Source organism: Meriones unguiculatus, chromosome 16 (assembly GCF_030254825.1).
Source record: "Meriones unguiculatus strain TT.TT164.6M chromosome 16, Bangor_MerUng_6.1, whole genome shotgun sequence".
Classification (NCBI taxonomy): domain Eukaryota; kingdom Metazoa; phylum Chordata; class Mammalia; order Rodentia; family Muridae; genus Meriones; species Meriones unguiculatus.
The window spans coordinates 7,986,137-8,009,308 of NC_083363.1; the positions used below are offsets into that span (position 1 = coordinate 7,986,137).

A 23,172-nucleotide genomic window follows, 5' to 3' on the forward strand; every position below is an offset into this window, starting at 1 on the left:
AGACAAAACACGCATCCTGGGGAGTTTAGGTTCAGAAGGCATTCCCTTTTCAGCTTGTCATTATCAAGGGCTCCTAGCTAGCAGGGGACATGGCTGCAAAGTGCCTCTGATTGTCCTTAAACCTTGATTTCTATAGACTCAATGTCTGCCATAGACTCAGCAAGCAAGGCTACAATTTCAGTTGTTTTTTTTTTTTTTTTTTCAACTGAGTTTTTGGCAGCTGAAGAACACAGACTGCAATGAGCCCATACCAGTGATAGTTAAATACGATTGTTTTTATTTTATTTTAGACAAGGGTTAGCCCAGGCTGGTCTTGAGGTTGTGATTTTCCTTCTGCTTCAAGCATCTAAGAGTTGGGATTACAGGTGTGTGCCACTTTGGCAGTTAGCATTAAACAGACCAAGTGTGTGTGTGTGTATGTCTATGTCTGTGCCATTTGTGTATGTGCTGGAGGAGGCCAGAAGGTGTTGGATAGCCTAGAACTGGAGTTACAGGTGGTTATGAGTTGCTTGACATGGGTTCAGGGTCCACTCAGCACTATCCAGTCCTGTGGACATGGCTCTTTAAGGGACACAAACAAACAGTGATTCAAATAGTTCTAAAAAGGTGAGTGGGTGGGATCATGGAGCTGGTGGATTGCTCAACTGATGATCCTAGAACCCAGGCAAAAACAAAAACAAAAACAAAAAACAAAAAAACAGGAAAACAGGCATAATGGCACCTGCCTGTAACCCTAGCCCTGGGGAGGCAGTGTTGGTGGATCCCCGGGATCACTGTCCAGCTGGCCTGCCTGCTTGACAAGCTCTGGGCAAGTGGGACACCTGTCTCAAAAAAGGCTGGGGTGGGGGTAGAGATGCTCAGTGCTTAAGGACGCTTGCTGCCCCTGCAGAAGGTCAGGGGTCATTTCCCAGCACCTACATGGCAGCTCAACCATCTGTAGCTCCAGTTCCAGGGGGTCTGACACCTCTTTTGACCTTGTGGGCTCCTCCATGCACATGGTGCCCAAACACCTGCTCAGGTACACACACACACATATGCACGCATGAATTGTTCCTGAAGGACAACACCTGAGGTCACAGAGGTGACCTCTGACCTCCACATGAACACAAAGGTTGTTTCCTCTCAGCGTGTGGGAAGCAGAGTTTAAGTGAGGGAAAACGCTTGGGTGCCTAACGTGCTGTGCTTTCTGGCCCTGACCGAGGACTGATTTTGGAGGCCATTCCTACCCATTCTTCAGAACCCATGACCCTGTTCTTGCCATCCTCTTTGTCTCACCAGGGTCCTGGACTGCCTTTCCATCTTCCTCTGCTCCGTGAGCCTTACTGACTCGACACCCTGTCCCCTGCAGCCCCTTGCCTGTCTTGCTCCAGGCAGGCCTCACTAGGTCCACTGTGTGAGTTGAAAGTCACAGTGCAGTGGCCAGATTCCCCATGGCAGCTCCTGAGACGTCGCCTCCTTTTCCTCTGTGCCTTGCCCCCCCACTTTCCCTTCAGGCTTTGCTGGGTCCTGCTGTCTCCCTTTGTCTCACACGTGTCCCTGTCTCCCTCTGGACTGTCTCTCCTCTGGGCCGCCTTTATCTCCGTCTGTGTTAGGATGTGTGCACACACGAAGTATGCCATCACAGCTGTGCGCCGTCTCTGCCACCCTCTCCCCGATGTTCAGTCAAACTGAGCTGGTGAGGGCCTCATTGCACCTTGTGGTGTGACCAGCAAGGTCGGGGGCAGGGTGGCACAGAAGTTGCCCCCACTCTCACTGCTAGTGTAATGGACGCTCCTGCTTGGGTTCAACACACTGTAGGTGAAGACTTTCTGCCCAGACCACGCAGACCCCTCCAGCTTCCATTCATCACACTGGTGTGTAGAGGAGCAGCGCCGCCATGGGGGCCACTGGGGTTTCTCCTTTCCATTCGTTCTCTAGTTCTGAAAGCCAGCACACCCCGCGACACCTCACTCTGAAATACCTCAGTGGCGTCGTGTGTGCCGTGCCCTGTCTGATGGGTGGCGGGTGACTGGTTGACTGGGTGGCTGTTCACCCCTGACCTCTCGGAGCCATGCTGGCATGAACCCAGACTTGAAGCTGGGTCACGGGTAACGTGCACTACCTCCCTTCTGACTGGAGCCTCAGGGCGTGGGCCATCCCGTGTATGAAAGTGGCATGAAGATATACACACAGAACACCATGTGCGTGTACTATACACTGTGTGCAACCGTGCTTGACCACCCAGCATGGCAACCTTAGGAGGCGGTGATCTTGGCCAATGACTGGCACATTGAGGAGGGACAGCAGCAGCCACTCAGGACTGAGTCTGTAGCTGTCCAAGACTGGCCATGGGTTCCAGGGCGTCCCAGAACCTTCTTCCTCCGGCCTCATTCCTTTCTGCTCCCTCCACGGGCAGAAGGAGAATGGTGGTCCTCTTGTTTCTGTCCTCGTGGAGGCAGGGCATGTGATGCCCATGCTGGGCACTCCCCCACTGCAGGAACTTGGCGTGCGGGCATGAGCTCTGCTGCCGTAGCACTGCACTTTGCCTCTTTGGGTGTTTGTTCCAGCACACCAGTCCTTCTTCCCTGTTGCTGTGTCACACGTGGCTCAGCGAGTCTGAGGGTAGCACCATGGTGCCTGTGGGGGCAGCAGCGGTGGTCGGAAGGCTGTGGCTATCTGCTCAAGCGCTCAGCTGAGGCTCTCTGTGTCTGTCCTTGTCCGTCTCCTCTCCTCACTTGCCGACTCAGGTTGGTGTGGGAGGGCTCCTGCACCCCTGGGAGTCATGTGAGGCAGGACCTTAGGCACCTGTCCAGGGCTAAGCTCAGCATCCAGGCCTTCTCAGCATGAGGGTCTAATGTCCCAAGAGGAGAATTTCCCAGTTCAGTGGATGTGTGGAGACGGGTCACATACACACCTGTTGCCTTGCGAAGCAAACCTGAGAGCATATAATCACATTCGCACGAGACAAGTTTATTAGCAGAGGTTCTGCTGGTTGTTCTGTGTTCCACCAGTTATATCCACCAAAGAGCAGAATGTACAGCTGCGTGGCTTGCTGGCTCTAGCCACTAGCATGGTGTCAACAGGCTAGGTGACTGTTGTTACAATAAGTTCTTTTGTGCTGTCACTTATGTGTGTGGAAGTGGATTTGACAGGCTGTGCCTAGGATTTAAAACTGGAACTCACCTCCATGTGGGCATGCTTGGGCACATCCATGCAGGGGACAGAACGATCCCCTCCAGTTCAAGCTGCCAGGAAAAAGGCAGAAGAGAGGGTAATTGCCATCTCTGGCTAGGTAGTCAAGGTGGAATTCACCTTCCTGCCTGCTGGGTGTAGGGCAGTAGGCATTTCTGGAGAACCAGTTCCTGGAGGCCATGCGTTTGACATCTCTACCCATGTGGGAATGGGGTTCTAAGCGCTAAGACTTGGTGTCTGGTGAGGCCCATTCAGGAGGCAGCAGTGTGTCCCTTCATTTCCACAGCAGAGGCCCCTCTGTGCACATCCCTGACAAAGTGGGAGCCAGCAGCTGAACACGATCCCTAGGTTACCTTTGGTGGTGTGCACACCCTGATGGACTACAGAAGGCAGCTGCCTGCCAGCTCTGTTCTTGGGACCCTAGGGTGGCTGACTGGCAAAGTCCTCAGGTAATGCCTGGGCTCCTGGTGCTCAGAGCAGAATAAAGGCTGTCACCCTGCCCGCTTTCTCTGGGCCGTGTCTGCCTGCAGCTGGGAAGGTGCCGAGTCACCTCTTTCCATGCTTGGCCTTGAGCTGGGACGCTCCTTCTTTACATGAGCTTTGTAGCACAGACACGTGAAAAAGCAGGAAATGAGCCTGGACTGTGTGCCTGTGACGTCAGTGCTGTTTCTTGTTTTCTCCCAGCTGTGACGCCCACCTTTGAGGTGTACTCTGACCTCTCAAGGACAGACATAGTCTAGTCCCTCTGAGGCAAGCAGTAAGCCGTCTCAGCCAGAGCTCCAGGCTCATTTGCCTTCTTCCACAGCCCTGGGACCCCGCACTAGGCTTCCTGTGGCTGAGCCCTGGGTATGGGGTCCTAGCACCTGTCCCGATGAAAAGCAGGCACTCTTTGTAACTAGACCCCACGGCAGGATCCGTGCCAGCAGGCATGGGCTGGTCCCTGTTTTCCACTCAGCTGTGTTTGGCAGCTCTAAGCAACCACAGAGCTGGGGCCAAGTCACATGTCCATCCCTGGCTCCTGGTACTTTCCCTTGGCTCCTCTGGCCTGGCTCCCCCAGTGCAACACCTCCCCCCATTTCCCATGCCCTGGAGAGATCTGGTGGGGAGGGGTTGGGTAATGCTGGTCATTGAGGAGGCTTCTGGTGGCCAACTCTGTAAATATATCAGGACACTAAACCTGAGCACATCCTTCTCATTGCAGCAAGCTGTGGCCACTAGCTCCCGGCCTGCCGAGGCCTAGCTTACTTGAATTCCTGCTTGCAGACCTTTTCCTGGCTCAGCCTGTTTTCCCAGGTTGGGAGGTCTTGTGCTGGTTGCAGGGGCATGGAGAGCTGTGGTGTGTCCTTGAGTGGGGGATATCTGGATAATTTTTAATTTGTTCCTTCTCAGCTCTCCTTGCCCTCCATCACCAGTCAGGGGTAACAGTTGTGTGTTAGCTTTCCTTTCCCTGAAAATGCTGAGGGTGAGTTTTGCTGGCACAGCCGCCTTGTTTGCTCCTTCCTGCTGTGGCTCGGGAGGACTTGCAGCAGACGGTGCGATCTGGGAACCGGAGGTTCTTGTCTTCCCTGTACAGCTGCCAGTCTCGGCTCCAGACAGAAGGAGCCTGGCAAAACAGCCAGGTTGTCAGGATCGAGCCTCGCTAGAGATGCTCAAAAGTCAGGCCTGGAAGTGTTTGTGCGACATTTGGAGAAGGTTGGGCGTAGCCTGGCTGTTCAATGGTATGAGGGGCAGGCTGTTTCAGCCTTCATGTGCTCACCGTGCTGCAGTCCTGAACAATGCGCTTCCAGGAAAGCCGTGCTGGCTGCATGGGTGCCAAGTAGCGAAGGGCCCCGAGGGAGCCCTTCCAGGGCTCAGGGGAGAACACACCTGTGTGCGCTCACAGAGACATTTGACAAAATGCTAAATTTAGACTGGATACTCATACCCAGATGTTTGTGTTACTGTAGCTTCGGCTCTCTACAGAGTTTTCAGGGAAGAAAGCTGGAGATCCAGGTATGTTGGCTCAAACCGGTAATTCCAGGATTTGGAAGGCTGAACCAGGAAGACGATGAAGTCTCGGCTATGTAGCAAGTTTGAGGCCAGCCTGGGCTACCTGAGACTATGTCTCAGAAGACTAAATGGAGGAGGCTGCCCGGGTGACTCAGCCTTACAAGCATGAGGACCCGACTGTCTCCAGCACCCACTTAGAAAAACGGGTGCGGAGGTGCATGCTTGTGACCCCAGAACTGGCAGGCATGGGGGAAGCAGAGACAGGAGTCCCTGGCTCACCAGCCAGCCCATCTAACTTAATCAGTGAGCACCAGGCCAGCGAGAGATCCTATGTCAAAGCAGGTGGATGGCACGTGTATGCACACACACACACACACACACACACACACACACACACATACACACACACACACACAGCTCCCGGGAGCTTTCTGTAGGGTGCCTTGTTGAACCTGCTCTCCTGTTACTGCAATGGTAGTGGCCAACCGATTGAGCTTGGTGAACTGCAGAGACATAAGCATGTCCGTTGCCTGCTGTTCATCCAGCACCTTGCTGACTTATAGATCTGTTTGTAGGTTATTTCAGTCCTCCTGCCGTAGCTTCCTGAGTGCCTGTGTTTGCACTGTCGTACTGGATTGGCTTGTTTTGTGTATAGATTCTTTATCAAGGTGAGGAAGTTTTCTTCTCTTCCTCGTGTGTCTTAAAAGGTTTTAACTCATGAGGGTGACGGCGGTGGTGACGGTAGTGATAATTTTCAGGATGGGACACCAGATGTCGGCGTGTCATCCTTGCACGGTGGCCTTGCTAACCTCAGTGCTCGTGTGGCATGAGTCAGGACTCATTTGGGTTTTCTAAGCCATGCCTGTAAACAGATGTTACCGACTTAACCAATCGGGCTGTCACCCTTTGATTTATTGATTTATGTCAGGCACTCTGGCTTTCCTGGGGAGACCCAGCTTAGCCATGCTCTTTAATGAGTCACTCATTGATTCCTCCTGGGTCTCTGTGCATGGGCACACATGACAGTGAGAGATTATCTGGTAATGTTGGCCATAAAAAAGTGGGTGTCAGGCTATATATTATTTATCATTTGCCCTATAATTATGTGGCAGTATTATTTAACCTGCTGTCACAATTAAATAAAACGCAGACACCTGTTAGATTTTATAATTGCCTTGAAACACCTTGGGCTGGGCAGATAATTAATTCCATGTATACTGTCTCAATAACCTCACCATCCATCTCCCAGCCTCCATCCAATGCCATCCACCTTAACCATTCCTATCTGGGCTCCTTCTATTCATAAGATACTTGCTTATATTTTTATTATCTTGGTGTTTTCTCCATCCACACCATCCTTGGGGTTTCTCCTCCCAGCCCCTGTGGTTCCTTCTCCATGCTAACCCGTCTTGGTGTCTTCCGGCTTTCTCTCCAGCCTTTTCTCTTCCCGTACTTCTGTTTCCAGTGATTTTCTTAAACCCAAAGCCTGGGAACCTTAGCCATGCCCACCTCATTCTGCCCTGCCCAGGTTTTAGGCCTTTTAATCAACCAATCAGGAATAATGTCTTAGGCCGGTTGACACAACAAGGATAGGTGTATCCAGGCAGTCACCAGATCTTGAGGGCCAGTAATTAGCATCACAATATAAGCATCAGGCCAACTCCCAACACGGTAATATCTCTCTTTTCCTTTCCCTCTTTTTTCTCTTTCTTTCTTTCCTTCTTTCTTCCTCTTTCTTTCCTTCTTTCTTTCTTTCTTCCTTCCTTCTTTTCTTTCTTTCTTCCTTCCTTCTTTTCTTTCTTTCTTCCTTCTTTTCTTCCTTCCTTCCTTCCTTCCTTCCTTTCCCTTCCTTCCTTCCTTTCCCTTCCTTCCTTCCTTCCTTCCTTCCTTCCTTCCTTCCTTCCTTTCTTTTCTGAGAAAGGGTGTTACTATGTAGCCTTGGCTGGCCTGGAACTTGCTCTGTAGACCAGACTGGTCTGGAACTTATAGAGATCCTTCTGCCTCTGCCTCTGCCTCCCAAGTGGTGAATATATTAAAGGCTCACTACCCTCAATTGTTTTGCTTGTGTGTGTGTGTGTGTGTGTGTGTGTGTGTGAATGTTCTGCCTGAATGTATATTTGTATACCATGTGCCTCAAGGGGCTAGAAGAGGGTGTTGGATCCCTCAGAACTGGAGTTAACGTATGATTGTCAGCAGCCATGTGGATGCTTGGAATTGAACTAGTGTCTCCTGGAAGAGCAACCAGTGCTCTTAACCACTTGGCTATCTCTCTGGTCCTGGTGGGTAGCATTTCTAATGATGATAATTAAGGTTGTCCTCTGGAGTGTGTGTGCATGCATACACCCACACATGTGTTAGAGGTAAAAAATTTACTTGCTGAGATCCATGGTCAGTTAAACAGTGCAGAAGACAACAGTGTTTTCAAAGACATGATACTTTGTAAAAGTGAAAAAGACAAAGAACAAAACGCCAATGCTACTACATCAAGTGGAAAAGAATGTGAAATTGATTTCTACAAAAAGGTCTAATTTGGTGGGAAAAAGTAAGGCCTTGAATTTTTCTAAATTTGGTGAAAATTGAAATCTAAGGGCCTCACCAAACCCTACTCTAAAGAAGCAAGGAAATCCACAGTGCCGCTTCCCATGTGAGCTGCTAAAGCTCTTCAGCAACCTGGGGCTGGGCTAGGGATGTGGGGAGGGGCTCCCATCACTACAGAGGGGCAGAGCTGGGAGTGGAATGGACTTTCCTCAGGAGTATATGGACCACAGACAATGTAGAGGCAGCTTAAAATACTGGAAGATGGCCAGTCAGGGTGGCACACACCTTTAATCCCAGCACAAGGGAGGCTGAGGCAGGACGACCGCGAGTTTGAGGCTTGTTCTCTTCTCATGAGGACACCAACACTCGAGACCCAACCACTGCCAAGGGCATTGCTGTCTGCACTGTGATGGTGGGGTGGGGACACAGACATTCGCTCTGTAGCACTCACCCAGCAGAATGGTCTTTGGCCTTAAAAGTGAATGAGGTTGCAAGAGTGACAGCACAGCATGGGAGAGAGAGAGCTGTCTCTGTTGTCTGCTAGTCTCCTGCTATGCAATGGGATGAGTGGCTCAACCTCCCCCACTCTAGGGGATGCCCTGGAACTGGCTGTCAGTTTTCCTGCTTCGAGGAGCATTGCATCTCCCAACTCCTGTGTGCCACACTTATGACCATGTCCTCATCTTCTACGCCCTGCAGGTCGGACACCCGTGAGGACAGCCATCCCCTGGCCCTGCTACCCTGTGCCTTGGTAAGTGAAAAGAGCATGGTGGGTTTCATGAGTTTGTGCCAGTATGTCTATGTGTGTGTTCTGGGCACAGCCTGGGTGTAGGTTCCCTGGGTGACATGGCCAGCTCCGGTTAATGGGAGATCGCTGGTCTTTGACCCCAGAGTGCCTACCCAGTTTAGTTAGGGCTCCTGGGACCGCCTGAGTCCTGGGCAAGGGCCAGGCCTTAATATGCCTTCTGATTTTCTTAAAGCTTTGAAGGGCCGGTGGGCTAGGATGCTGGGTGGAGGTGGCTCTTACATGACATCCCCTTAGCAGAATGGCCCCAGAAGCACACTGGTCCCCTGGCGACCAGCTGACAGTCACCTAGCCAGGACCTGAGAGCATGTGGCCCTGGGGTCAGAGCTGCTTCCTGACAGACATAGGGCAGGTGCATCTCCTACTGGAGGCCACAAGGCTGTTGTTGGTGGAAAACTGGACTCATTAGCTGGGTTAGTCGGGCAGTGGGTTTTGGGTCACCAGGCCTGAGGACAGAGCCCAGCCCTTTGGTGTGACCGGGGTGGGACATTTCTCACTGCTCCTGTGCCCTCTTCCTTTGGAGCTCTTTGTCATACCCAGGGCCTTTAAATGAGAGAGCTTGAGTCAGAGGCTCATCCTTGGTGGCTTCCTGCCTTTCCTCTACGACCCAGATGATATCTAGAGTAGGTGCTATCTGTGCAGCGGATCCCTTGGTTTGGACTGCAGGTTCATGGTTTAGGTCAGTGTCCCCGTTCTTGGCAGGCAATGGGCAGGTAGTTTAACTTTCTGGGCCAAAATTGTAGCCAAGAGTGTGCTGAAACCCATTATTTTCTTCACGACAACAACAAACACATTTGACCAAGTAGGAGCTGGGCCTTGGTGGTAATACATACCTGTTATCCCAGGACTTGGGAGGCTGTGGCAGGGGCATCGTGTTCTTGGCCTGTGTGGGCTTCAGAGTGAGACCCTGGCTTACGCCTTCCCTCCCCAACCAAAATATAATTAGGATTGATGCAACCGAATTCTAGTCTCATGCCTTTTCTGTTTATAGTTGTGATTTCCTGAAAATAATATCTAACCTTGCCTCTGTCTCCAAATTGAATGGCTTGTCAGAGAGGTGGCCACAGCAGCTCTGACTGACTGACGCTTTGGGCAGCCCTACTCCAGGTTCACGCACACACACACACACACACACACACACTTGCAAAGTGAGCACTTTGCTTATGCAGAGCTACATTGTTGTGGACCTCACCAAAGGCATAGCTATTCTAAAGCCAGGCACCACCACGGCCCTGTGGGGCCACAGGCTGCCCGGACGGGCCAGTGCGGCAGCCATGACCCTTCTTAGTCTGGGAGCAGGGGTGGACAGATGCTTGGCAGGGCTCTGTAAAAAGTAAGCTGTGAGAGGCACTGGAGAGACCTCACCGTGGGGATGAGGACGCTGGTTTTATCCCATCTGAGGGCTGGGAAATGAGTTAGGAGAAATGCCTCAGGTTGGGAACAGTGCTGGACCCGGAAAAGCTGGGTGTGATCCCCAAGCTGATCTAAGTACGGTCTCTGGGGATCAGCGCCTCGTCTACAATGCATTGACCCTTGACTCTCAGTAAGAGGAGGCAGGATGGGAACAGCTCGCGGATGGCCCTGTGTCTCAGTCTGTCCCCACTACCCATCACTAATCTTGAAATTTATAGCAGCACATTTGCTTCCTACAACTGGCACCTCTTTTTTTAAAAAATATAATTTATTTATTTTTAATTTATGTGCATTGGTGTTTTGGCTGTGTGTGTCTGTGTGAAAGTGGCAGAGCTCCTGGGACTACAGTTACAGACAGTTGTGAGCTGCCATGTGGGTGCTGGGAATTGAACCTGGGTCCCCTGGAAGCGAAGCCGGTGCTCTAAACCACTGAGATGTCTCCCCCAGCCCCCAACTGACATCTTTTGGAAGATGTCCAAGGGCTGGTGAGATGGTTCAGTGAATCAAAGCAGTTCCTGACAAGCCTGACAACTGAGTGTGACCACAGGAAACCACATGGTGGAAGGAAGGAATGAATCAACAACTGCATACTGTCCTTCGACCGCCACATACATGCTATGGAACACCCCAAACAAACAAGCAAATAAAGTAATAAACGCAGCCATGCAAACAGCTAATAGGCATCTGAAAAGGTGCATGCTCCAGGGACACAGCCCCATGTGGGGTGTGGAAGACCCAGCATTTGGAGCACCTTGGGGAGGGAGGATGTACTGTGAAATCCAGGGCCTCGGGGAAACTCTCCAGGGTGTGACGGAGACCTTACCTAGCAGCACAAAGTAACTAGCTGAAAGGGATTTGCTGCCAGCAGTTGGGAGGAGTGGGGGTAGGAGCTGGTGTGTGTGTGTGGTCACCCAGGGACACAGAGGGCTCCAGGAAGTGTAGCCTATCCTGAGCAGCGCCCCTCTGAGTCTATACCAGGTAGAGGGATAGCAGCCAGCAAGGCCTAAGCTCAGGTTGTTTCCAGCCAGGTTGGAAAGGGGGCAAAAATCTTCTGAGGAGCAGACCCTTCCAGAGAGGCCCTTCATTGTGTCACTCAGTGCAATAGGGGACAATCCTCACTCGGGTCATTTAAGTGCTGCAGGCCAAGTGTGTTGCCCTGGTGACAAAGGTGGCAGACAAAAGCCTGAGGTTGCAGGAAGTGAGGCCGTGCTGGGTGAACACTGGAGGGTTCCCTCCAGAAGGGAAGATTGGTGAAGGCTGACAGATACCCCTCCCCCCTCTTCTCGCTGTGTTTGGCTGGGATATCTTTGTATTCCGGAGGGGTTGTGTGAGGGTAGAGCAAAGGGCGCAGACATCGCCCTGCCAGGCTGTCTAGTAATGGCAGACATCCTGCAAAGGGAAGCACTTTCCTTGAAAGGAGATAAGTCTTATCGGTGCTGGGTGGGTAGGTCAACTGTCGCCATGCAGACACAAAAGGTAGGAGCCTGATGTGTAAGCGAGTTAACTTTGTTCTCAACACTTAAATTTTAATTATAGAACTAGCATATGCTTGGAAAAATTGAACCAGGACCAAATATAATAAATAAAGTTATATTTCTTACTCCATCTAGAATTTCAGTCTTCTGGGAGGATCCACAAACCCAGAGTGGTTTCTAATTAATCTTCCAGAACTCATAAAAACCTCCTAAGAACATAAAAACAGGCTGTGTTTGACAGACGCTTACAAAGCATGGTTAAAGCCCGGGGCTTGATCCTCAACCCAGAATAAGCCAGGCATGATGCCTGCACCTGTAACCACAGCACTCAGGATACGCGGGCAGGAGAGCCAGGAATCAAGCTCTCCCTCCGTTACATGTCAGGCTTGAGAGTGGCCTGGACTTGGACTGGGTTGTACCTTGTTTCAGACAAGCAAACAAAAAATTAAAAAGCCAACCAAACAGTTACTAACTGTGGTTCTGTGCAGCAGCTACTGCCCCAGGATTCTAACTTTCAGTTTGTGCAGACCAGCATCCCTTAAAAACAACAACAACAACAACAACAACAAAACAAAACAAAACAAAAAAACCAACCTTCTTGCTGGGGTGGTGGTGGCAGCAGTGGCAGTGGTGGCCGCAGTGGAGCTGACACAGGCCTTTGATCCCAGCACTTGGGAGGCAGAGGCAGGTAGATCTCTGAGGTCAGCCTGGTCTATAGATCAAGTTCCTGGACAGAATCCTATGTCTCAAAAGCCCTTAGTTCACTGATAATCTTTAAGTGTGTGATGTTTATTTGGGCACACTTCACTCACACCTGTGCTCGTGGGAGTACTTGTGCCTCTCTGATAGCCTTGGGCACTTAACTGGAATGGGCTCTCGAGCCATGCCTATGGTTTAGAGACCTTGCAGAGCTGGCCTGCTCATCTTCCCATGAGGGCCAGCTGGGACCAGAGGCCACCTGTCCATATAACTTGGCAGGCTTGGCCCTCACAGCCCTGCAGGCTGCCCGAGTAGGCTGCCTCCGTGGAAGTGGACTTTGCCTTCCGTGTTGTGTAGAGCTGGCTCTGGGCATCTGTCCCTCCAGCTGGTGCTGTTCTAAGTTTCTCAGGCAACCAGTGGCTGCTGTGGGACAGTGGTCTGGCCATGGACTCCGTCCTGAGTCTCTGCACTGTGCCTCCGTGTGTAGGACACAGGTAAAGGACTGCAGGTATACACCTTCTGACCCGTGTGGACAGTTTTCATCAGCAACACCTCCTCCTGCAGCCCTCTGAAGGCCAGGCCAGATGCGCCCTGCCCTCCGTCTGCTGTGTTTGGCCTCGTGGTTACTCCCACCAGTGTCCCTGGGTCTTGCCTCATGGCTACCATCTGCTAGGTTCTGCCCAGTTGTGTAGTAAAATGAGGCTACATCTGAGCCTAGGTCTACAGCGCTAGCACGCCTCCCTAGGCTAGACCAGCTTTGGATGGAGCGGGGGCTCTGGGCAAAGCTATGGGGGGTGACATCTGCCACGTGTCCTGGTCATCCTTATTGGCATGAGCCTTGCTTTTCCCCTGATCACTCAGGGTAGGCTGGAAATCAGGAGGTGAGCTTGCACAGGAATACAAGGATGGTGAAATGAAGTGAGGCCACACTGCGTTTCCCCACTCCTGGGGGAAGATCATTTTCCCTTATGGAGAGTGCTGGTTGCTGTGTAGACCCCAGGAGGGGCTTGGTAGAACCCCAGAGGAGACAGGTTGTGTGCACAGAGAGCAGGGCGCTCTACACAGGCCTCATGGGAAGCATTGTTTCTCTTCTTTTCTTTTAATCACTGTGTAGCCTGATACCAGCCCCTCCCCCCTCTCTACCCAGTCTCGCCCTCCTGCCTCCCTCTCCCAATTCCTCTCCTACTTTTGGCTTTAAGAACGTCTTGGATCTCCTGAAGCAGCTCTGCCACCCACTGACCCTGAAATACTCCTCTTTACATTTTCCTCCCCTGATCTCTGTTTAAGGTGAACTCTAGTGATCCCCCTGCCTCAGCCTCCTACGTGCTGAGACTGGAGGTGAGCGCAGTCAGCCTTACCAGTTGTCCCCTCCTGTCCCTCCTTAGCCCAGTGGCTGTGGGTAAACCTCTGTGACAGGTGGCCTTCCCCACATGCACGGTTAGACTTCAGATCTGCCTTTCTTAACATCTCATAAAACTCTCCTGTTATTTCTCTCCCTTCATCTTCGATTGTCAACAGTCACTTTGATTGATTTTCTGCAGCTCACCTTCCCATGTCCTGGACAAAGCAGCTTTGATGGTGTTTCAGTTTGTTGCTTAAGTCTGGGGCTAATCAGTAGGCAGTCTTATCTGCTCCCGCCTGAGGCCGATCTTTCCTAAGGGCCTTTCTCGTTCCTGGCACGTCTGCATCTGCTGTTAGTGACCTGCTGACTGGAATCCAGCTGCCCCTGACGGATGGCAGGGAAGTGTCAGCTCAGGTGACTTACATCTATGGGGGCAGTGCAAACTGCCTGCCACATTACTGTTTAATCAGGGAGGTAGGTTTGAACTTTGTTAGGCTGGCTGTCCAGTGTTCACAGGGAAGACCTGCCACAAATCCATTAGATTTCCCCATAACTAAACATGATGAGCTGTCACCTCAGAGTGCTGCTGGTTCTTCTGGCCAAGTTCCTCGACCCCTCCAGCTCCCACAATTCCCTTCCCCTCTGGACAACTGGTAAGGGTTTTCCTGAGCTCCCAGGAGAGGGACCTGATGGAGACTTCCAACCTGGGCTCTCCCTTCTCTTAATGTTTGATTGGCGGGTCTTTGCATCCTCTCCCATCAGCTACTGGAGGCAGTTTCTCTGGTGATGACTGGATTAGGCATGGATCTACTCAGTCCAGAAGATCATTAGGAATCAGAAGAATCTTTCCTTCCTTCCTTCCTTCCTTCCTTCCTTCCTTCCTTCCTTCCTTCTTTCCTTCCTTCCTTCCTTCCTTTCTTCCTTTTCTTTTTCTTTTTTTGCAGTAGTGTTTGGTTCTACCCTAGGTCTCTGGAATGTCCCTTGTCTTCCAGGCAGTGGTCAGGCATGGGCTCCCTCTTGTGGCGTGGGCCTCGAATTAGATCAGTCATCATTGGTTAGTCACTCCCAGGAGCTCTGGGCCACCATTGCCCCAACACATCTTACAGGCAGGACAGAACGGAGGTTGAAGGTTTTGTGGCTAGGTTGGTGTCCCAGTCCCACCACTGGAAACCTTGCCTGGCTACAGAAGGTGAATGGTTCAGGCTCCACATCCTAGGAGTCCTTGCTGGGCCACCTCGTAGATTCCAAGGAGTTTCCTTTGTACTAGGTTGATGGGTAAATGTGTGGATACATAGTCCCCCACAATGCCCCCCAATTCTAGTCATCTCTCCCTCCACCCCCAACCTGTTTCCATCCCTTGCCCCAGTCCACCTGCAAGAGCTGTTCTAGTTCTCCTTCCCAGGGAGATCCATGTACCTCCCCCCCAGCCCCCAGAGCCCTCCGTGTTACTTAGCCTCTTTGGGTCTGTGGATTATAGCATGACCATTCTTTACTTAACAGCTAATATTCATTTATAAGTGAGTACAAACCATGCTTGTCTTTCTGAGTGAGGTACCTCACTCTTTTTTTTTTTTTCCTGGTTCCATCCATTTGCCTGCAAATTTCAAATTTCATGATTTTTTTAACAGCTGAGTGATACTCCATTGTGTGAATATATTATATTTTCTGTATCCATTCTTCAGTTGAGGGACATCTAAAGTCGTTTCCAGTTTCTGACTATTATGAATAAAGCTGCTATGAACATAGTTGAGCAAGTGTCCGTGTGGTAGGATGGAGCATCCTTTGGGTAGATGCCCAAGAGTGGTATAGTTGAGTCTTGAGGTAGATTGATTTCCAATTTCCTGAGAAACCGCCATATTGATGTTCACCATGACTGTGCAAGTTTGCACTCCCACCAGCAATGGAGGAGTGTTCCTCTTGCTCTACGTCCTCACCAGCATGAGCTGTCATGTGTTATTGATCTTAGCCATTCTGACAGGTGCAAGATGGAATCTCGAAGTCTTTTTGATTTGCATTTCCCAGATGGCTAAACACTTCTTTAAGTGTTTCTCAGCCATTTGAGATTCCTCTGCTGAGAATTCTCTACCCTCCCCCCCTTTTATTGGGTTGCTTGGTTTATGTTTAGTTTCTTAAGTTCTTTATATATTATGTATGTAAGTCCTCTGTCAGACATGGAGTTGGTGAACATATTTTCCTATTCTGTAGGCTGCTATTTTGTTCCATGGACAGTGTCCTTTGCCTTGCAGAAGCTTTTCAGATTCATAAGATCCCATTTATTAATTGTTGATCTTAGAGCTGTGCTGTTGGTGTTCAGTTCAGGAAGTTGTCCCCTGTGCCAATGGGTTCAAGGCTGATCCCCACTTTTTCTTCTCTCAGGTTCATTGTGTCTTATCAGTCCTCTGATCACATGGTCTCACATGGCCTCTCTGGCCACCATCATGCCCAGCTATAGTGGATGGCTTACTTAAGCCCTCGTTAGCATATCAGGAAGAGCTGCTTAGGAACTTCTAAACCGTGAAGACTAAGACCAAATAGCACTGTTTCTCGTCTCACCGCCCAGTGTCTGTGTCTTGAGGAGCAGCAGGATCCCCTTCTAAGAGTGCTCCCTGTGGTAGGGAGGAGTGAGAGGGGCAGCTGTTCTCTGGGCTGGAGGGGCTCAGTCCTAGGCCTGCTTGCTTCTATTTCTGTCTTTCCTTATGGTCTCCAAGCCTCAGGATCGCTGCCCCCACTGCTGGTTCATGTGTGGTCCAGGCACACTTGGCCTTTTCCTGCTGACTTGTTCACCTGAAAGCCCCACTTAGCGCCTGCTCTGTCCCAGAGGCCAGGCTGTTAAGTGCTGCTGAGCCATGACTTTCCTAGAGACAGCAAAGGGTCAGGAAGCAAGGAAAATGGGCTTGGGAGTGGGAAGACTTGTGAGGAGCCCTCTCCTTCACTGGGTTGTGGAGAAAGGCATTTTCTGTTCCTGACATTCCTCTGCCTTCCATGTGAGCCCCATGTTTAGGCTTCTGTAGCTGCTACAGTGCTTCTGATTGAGTGGCGGGCCTGGCCAGACCCAGGCTTCATTCTGGGTACCTAGATAAGGACCTTTTATGTGGGGCCCATTTTTGGTACTGGAGCAGGGCACATGTAGGCTCTTGGTACATGTGGGCAGGAGTCTGGCTGGACCCTTCTCCAGGCCACACCCCTTCTCTGCTTCTGCTTCAAAGACTGGTCATGTGTGATCAGGTGTCAGGGCCTGGGTCCTACTCCTCCTAGCAGAGGGGATAAAAGCCAGCTTGGTCTGCCTCCTGACACCTCTGGAGCCCCCAACAGCTCTCCTGGGGACCTGTCTGCCTGTGTAGGTAAGGGTGACTGTGCTCCAGCCCCACCTTGTTGAGGTTGGTGGACATACTGAAGGGGCGTCATGAGTCACGGGGCAATCTCTCAGACCCTGCCAGCTCTAGGTCTGCCCTTTGATGAGTGCCTCTCACCAGAGTCCCCACACCCCACGCCCTGGCACTAGATGAGTGCTCACAGGAAGAAACTGGTTTCTTCCCGTGGTTCTTCCTTGCCCAAGTTCCAAAGCAGGTCCCTTGACAACCTGGGTGAGTGACACTTGTCTCTACTGGCCTGCTGACCTCTTTCAAGGTGCAACCTTTGGGATGCCTGCTGCTGCTGTTGTTGCTGCTGCTGCTGCTGCTGCAGCTACCGCCATGGCATCAAGACTTCCCTGAGCGCCTTATCTCTTCTGTGCAGACAGATGCCCGGCTGTCAACGTGGTGGCTTCCAGCCTTGCGTGGCCTCTGTGCCCTTGGAAGGCAGTGAGGCTGCTCTACACCAAGGCCCTAGGTGTGACTGGCCCTGACGGCACAGGGTGGGAAGCTGCCCGGCAGTTGCTGGCATCTTTCTAAAGCTCACAAAGCTGAGGTGGCACGTTGAGGGCATCGGACAGGTGAAAGACGCCTTTAGGTTAGTGCCCTCCTCTCTCGTTCTTACCCTGCTCACTGGAGAGCGTTGAGTTTAGGCTCACGGTGTTGCTGCTGCGGTTTGGAGAGGTGCTGTGTGCTGCTGATATCATTCACCCTGGAGGACCAGTGCCTGCTTGCATGGCTTTCTCTCTCTCGGCTCTGTCCCCACGGTTGTGAAATGACTTCTTGGGTAACCAGTCTTTGGGTAACCAGTCTCCTGCTTGCAGAAGCACACTCACGGGGGTGCCACTTGCCGTCTTTTGATGAGCTAGTGTTTCTCTTGGACCACCATCAGCTGGAGTGGGGTTGAGAGAGGGGTGTCCACTCACCGTGCCTGGTCAGGGCTGTGATCTTGGGCCCGGCATCCAGTTTCTTCTCAGGTGCCTGCACAGGGCCCATGTGTTGTAATAACTTGGACCCAAAGGTCCTTCAGTAGGGTTTCTTTCCTTTTCTTTTCTCCTTCCTTCCTTCCTTCCTTCCTTCCTTCCTTCCTTCCTTCCATCCTTCCTTCCTTTCACAGGGTTTCTCTGTGTGGCCTTGGCTGTCCTGAATTCACTTTGAAGACCAACCTAGCCTCAAACTCACAGCGATCTGCCTGCCATTGCCTCTCTGAATGCTGGGATTAAAGGCATGCACCACTACACCTGGCTGAAGATATGTTTTTACGCTGCAAAATTACCCACATCTTTAGGAGAGCAAGAACTCTGAGCTGTGCTGGGGTAGGGGTAGTTCCAAGGATACGAGCTTCTGCTTCATGGAATGGGGAAGCCCTTGCATTCTGTCTGTCCTTGCATTGTCAGGCTGGGAGGTGGGAGGGAACCCTGGGTACTAAGAAGTGTCAAAACTACAGGTAAATCATTTTACACCTGACCATAGCACTCTCAAGTGCAGGCTTGTCTTAGGAGTGGAGCGTGAGTGCAGATCCCATGTCTAATTAGGTGCTAGCTCTACTCACAGGGACACAGCCAGCCAGCCAGCCAACCAGCAGGCTACAGACTGGTGTGAGGGGAAGGTTAAAAAGATTCTGCAAAGGTTCAGCTCCGCTTATCCTCAGGGATCCATCCCGATGGATACCTGAGTCACAAGTGCCAAACCCTATAGACATGGTGCTAGCATTCCCATGATACACTTGAATTTAAACATTATGTGCACAAATAGACAAACAGTAGCTAACACAATTACTAAGAAACATGCAGCATGCTATAATAAAAATAATTTTAAAACGTACAGTATTTACACCTGGGATGTTGCGTTGCTGTTTTGAACTGTGGAAGCCAAACCAATGGGAATGGAATGAGAGGGAGAAGAGGGAGAGGGAGAGGAGAGGAGGAAGAGGGAGAGGAGTGAGAGGAGGAAGAGGGAGAGGAGGAGGAGGGAGAGGAGGGAGAGGGAGAGGAGGGAGAGAAGGGAGAGGTGGGAGAGGAGGGAGAGGAATCCACAAGTAGTCTTACCCAGTCATCCATGATCTGACCATTTCACAATCAGGTACCTGGTAGTGATGATTGTCGTGCCAGAAGTAATGGTGAGAATGGGTGTGCACAGCATGCCCTGCCCCCCCCCCCCCCGAGGAGCAGGAGTAGCGAGGCCTGGCTTGGGTTCAGAAGGCAGAGCTGCACCCTGCTCCTGAGAGCACAGGGTGCTGGGAGGAGCCAGTGAGGCCATGGCATAAGAGAACAAGAAAAAATGTCCCTGGGTTCTTAAAGCTACACAGCTATCTCGACAGACTCTAGAGTATACATCCAGTGGCCAGCACAGAGGTGGATGGGGTATCCCCACTGCCCCTTCTACCCTGACCTCTGTAAGATAGACAGCCTCCCCCTCTCACGCTGGGCTGGGGTGGGCCCTGGGCTTTTGCAGTACTGAGCTGCAATCCAGCACCATGAGTTTGGTTTGCAAGTGTGTGTGTGTGTTTGAGACAGGCTCTCTACATATCCCTGGCCATCCTGGAACTCGCTCTGTAAATCAGGCTGGTATTTCCACTTGGCTTGGCAGGCTAGCTTAGGAGTATATACAGTATGTAGACAGATCTAAGGCAGGAAAGGTGAAAGAAGAGCCACCACAAAGCAACAGAAGGTATGCCAGAACAGTAAATATACCCATGGGCCAGAGCACAACCAACGTGATGTTTTGGGGTGTTGGTCCACTCACTGTTCAGCAACAGACAAGGACACACTGCTCAGAGCCAGGGCTGGCAAGCCTGAGTGCTGTCAGCAAGCGGAACCAGGCTAGGGGAAAAACTAGCAAATGGCCGTGGCATCTGGGACAGTTACCTAGGAGCAGAGGAGACCAAAGGACATGAGCTCCAGGCTACCTGTGTTCTGCTGATGGAAGGCCTCTGATGGAGGAGGCCGAGGAAGCAGCTGAGGACTTCCACAGAGGATAGGCCCAACCTAGACGTGTCGGGTCACTGTTAGGGTCAGCGCTGGTTCAGGTGACTAGGAACGGCCACTGGAGTCAGCCTCTGTCCAGGTGAAGTCCATGTAGCCCTGGAGGGTGCAGGCCCAGGTGCTGGAGAGCAGGGTGATGATGTGAACTCCGCTGAGGCGGGAGGCCACGGGGTAGAAGTGAGAGGTTGCGGGCTGCCTAAGACACCGGTTTCCCTCCTGGTTTTGAACGAGGGGTGAGGTGAGTGCAATGTCAGGCCGGCAGAGGTTAGAAGCCTCAGTATTTGTTCCTAACACGGGAAGAATATGGTTCATGTGTCCAGCAACACACGGCTTCTTGGCTAAAGCCCTACACTAGCATAATGCCACCTCACAGGGCAGGCTGACCTATGGGGTGCTCAGGCAGGAGGCTGAGGATGTGTTCTGCAGGCCAGCTCCCCTACCCCTGTGTCCTTGGTCTGCTCACTTGCTGTAGGCTGAGGGTTACAGTGAGGGTGGGCAGGAACCCACAGGGCCTGAAAAACCAGTGTGTACCCTGAACTGTGATCCCTTTACCATCATCAGAAAATGCAGGGCACCCAACTGGGGGGAAATGTTGCAGCCCTGCCCTAGATTAGCAAACACCCAAAGATAAGTGGCTGGCTTGGGAAAGCACCCACATGGGTCCTGGGAGGGGGTGGTGACTCCGCTCACCTGTTGCAACAGTCTGCATGGGGCTTTAAAGACTTGGTTTTAAGCAGATGGTAGGGAGTCCCAAGTGTGGCTCCTGTTGTCTGCTGTCCTGGGAAAGTGGAAGAGCCGCCAGAGCCTGTGGCTTGCGACAGTGCTTAACACTGACTGATGATGCACGCAACTTCTAGGACTGGGGACAGGCCTGGGACTGCCCTGATTGACACGTGGCTCTCTGGACCCTTTACCTACCTGCCTTTGATCTCCTTGGGATACAGTTCATCTCTGGGCCCTTGTGGGGAGATAGGTAGTTTGTGTCCTACCAAACACGTGGTGTGAGCAGGGACATGGCTGTGGGGCTGTTGGGAGGCCAGCAGATCCCAGGGCTGGGCCAGGCTAGCTGTGGACAGAGCAGGGACACAGGCAACAGGCGGAATGGCCAAATGGCTTTTCTAGATGCCCAGCAGGGGTCATCAGAACCCCTATGGCTAGAAACTTGGTTCTGGGCCAGGCAGTAGCTGTGATGGAGAGGGGATGGGAAGCCTTCCTCCCTCTGCCAAGTGGGGACAGCAGGGCTGACAGCCACCAGGCAGGCTGATGGAACTCCCGTTCTATGGCTCGGCCTGGGGACTGCTTGCAGGAGAGTAGATGAGAAGGTTTGCAAGGAACAGAAGGTGCAGGCTCTGTCTCCACTGCCTACCCAGAAAAACGAGGGCTGCTAGTGGCCTCCGGCTTGGGGGGCTGTGGCTGCTGCATACTCTGTAAATGAATGTGACAATCCTCAAGGGACCCAGAGCCAGGGACCCACACCCAGAGCCAGTCTGTTCTGCAGCTCCTCTGAGAACAGACTGGTTGGGGGCACAGGGAGGTGGTGCCCTCATTCTCTGTGTCTCTCTTCACCAGAACGGGGCAGCCTCAAACTTTTCCTCTACAGAACAACTGTCCCTGAATCTGAAGAACCCAAACCATCTGTTCGCCCTTCCACCCACCCCCTGGGTGAGCGGCTGTGTGAACAGTGGCCTCTGGCCAGTGTAGTGCTGGGACAGTGCCACCTTGCCCGCCACCCTCCCCCCTTCCAGTAAGCCCTGTATTTTTAGTAGGTGACTTTGTGGAAGTAGGTGACCCGGCACCTTCAGGGAGGCACCAAGCGCATTAAGACTGTTGGTGTAACTGGACAAGAGCGGGTGCTGACAGAGGGGGTGGCCTTCGCCAAGGTCACCCTTCCTGCCCAGTCCACTCCCTCCTGTAGTGGTGCTGTCTGTCCATTCTCAGTTCTTATCCACCAAACTAGAATCTGTAAAGCTCCATGTCATTGTTTTCCAGAGGGCTGCATGTTTATTTTCGGAGCACTTGAATTCCACTGTAGCGTCTCGATTCTTCCCTCATCAACTCCAAGCTCCGTAGTGAGGCTCCATTCCTGAAGGGAGGAGCTCTCAGGCAGGGGTAGAGATTATGGCTGTGGTTCCTCTGGGACCCTGCTGTACACTGTGGCTTTCCTAGTGGGAGTGGCATCCCCCAAAAGGGTGACTGTACTGCCTTGCACCTCCTCCCAGCTCTCTGGCTTTTTTTTTTTTAATTAAATACACATTTTAATTAAATACACATTTTTTATGTGTATTGGTGTGTGTAAGGGTGTCAGATCCTCTGGGATTGGCATCACAGACAGTTGTGAGCTGCCATGTGGGTGCTGGGAATTGAACCCACGTCCTCTGTAAGAGCAGACAGTGCTCTCAATCGCTCAGCCATCTGTCCATCTCCAACCTTTATACTTTTAATATTGTATGTATGATGTATGTATGTGTGTGAGAGCATGCACATGAATGGGTCAGAGTCCTCCTTTTGGGAGTCAGTTGGTTTCTACCATGTGGATTCCAAAAACAGAACTCAGGTCCCCAGGCCCATATGGCAAATACCTTTACCCTGCTAAGCCATCTTGCTGGTCCTCAGCAGCCTTTTTAAAAATTTATGAATTACAGTTTATTCACTTTGTATTCCAGCTGTAGCCCCTCCCTCGACCCTTCCCAATCCCACTCTCTATCTCTCGTCTCCTCCTATGCCCCTCCCCAAGTCCACTGATAGGGGAGGTCCTCCTCCTCTTCCTCCTGACCCTAGTCTATCAGGTCTCATCAGGACTGGCTGCATTGTCTTCCTCTGTGGGCTGTAAGGGTACCTAAGCAGCCTTTTAATGGGACTTGTTTATATGCCCATTGCACACTTCTTGCTTAACACATACACACACCCAACACACAACACATACCCAGACAGATGTGAAAACACACAAACATAGACACAGATACACAGTCTCACACACACGCACCAGAAATACTAGATTTCAACTGGGCTTCTTTCCAAGCAGGATTTTGGAGTTCTGAGCCACAGGATGTTTGAACTAAGAAGGGTCAAAGAACTCCTCAGAGTGCTGCCCAAGGTCACAGCTGTGGGGGCAGGTGCAGGGTACACCTGGTGATAAGGACAGGGCTGCAGCTGGAAGCCATCGGAGCTCCTCCCCTCCCTTCTTGGGCAGGTTCCACAGCTGCAGAGCTGTTGAGACCCCAGGGTGAGTACCACAGAGCAGGCACCATAAAGGCCCCAGGGCTTCCCGTCTCATTCTCTGATTTAACGATTATAACAATGATCTTACTTCATAGAATGATTAGCTTTGTCTGCATTGACTCCTGAGCACAGAATGTCATCACTCTAAGCTGCAGGAGACTTGCTTGCTCATGAACTAACTGTCTTG

General features: G+C 51.7%; 1 protein-coding gene across 3 annotated transcripts in view; it reads left to right on the forward strand.

Annotated features, from left to right (window-relative positions):
* Agpat3 (1-acylglycerol-3-phosphate O-acyltransferase 3) overlaps positions 1 to 23,172 on the forward strand; it is an 83,864-nt gene that overhangs the window by 13,898 nt on the left and 46,794 nt on the right. For all 3 annotated transcript variants that reach the window (XM_021649684.2, XM_060369238.1, XM_060369239.1), the window contains exon 2: positions 8,398 to 8,449. The gene's annotated coding sequence lies outside the window, so the exon portion shown is untranslated. The remainder of the gene's footprint in view (positions 1 to 8,397; positions 8,450 to 23,172) is intronic.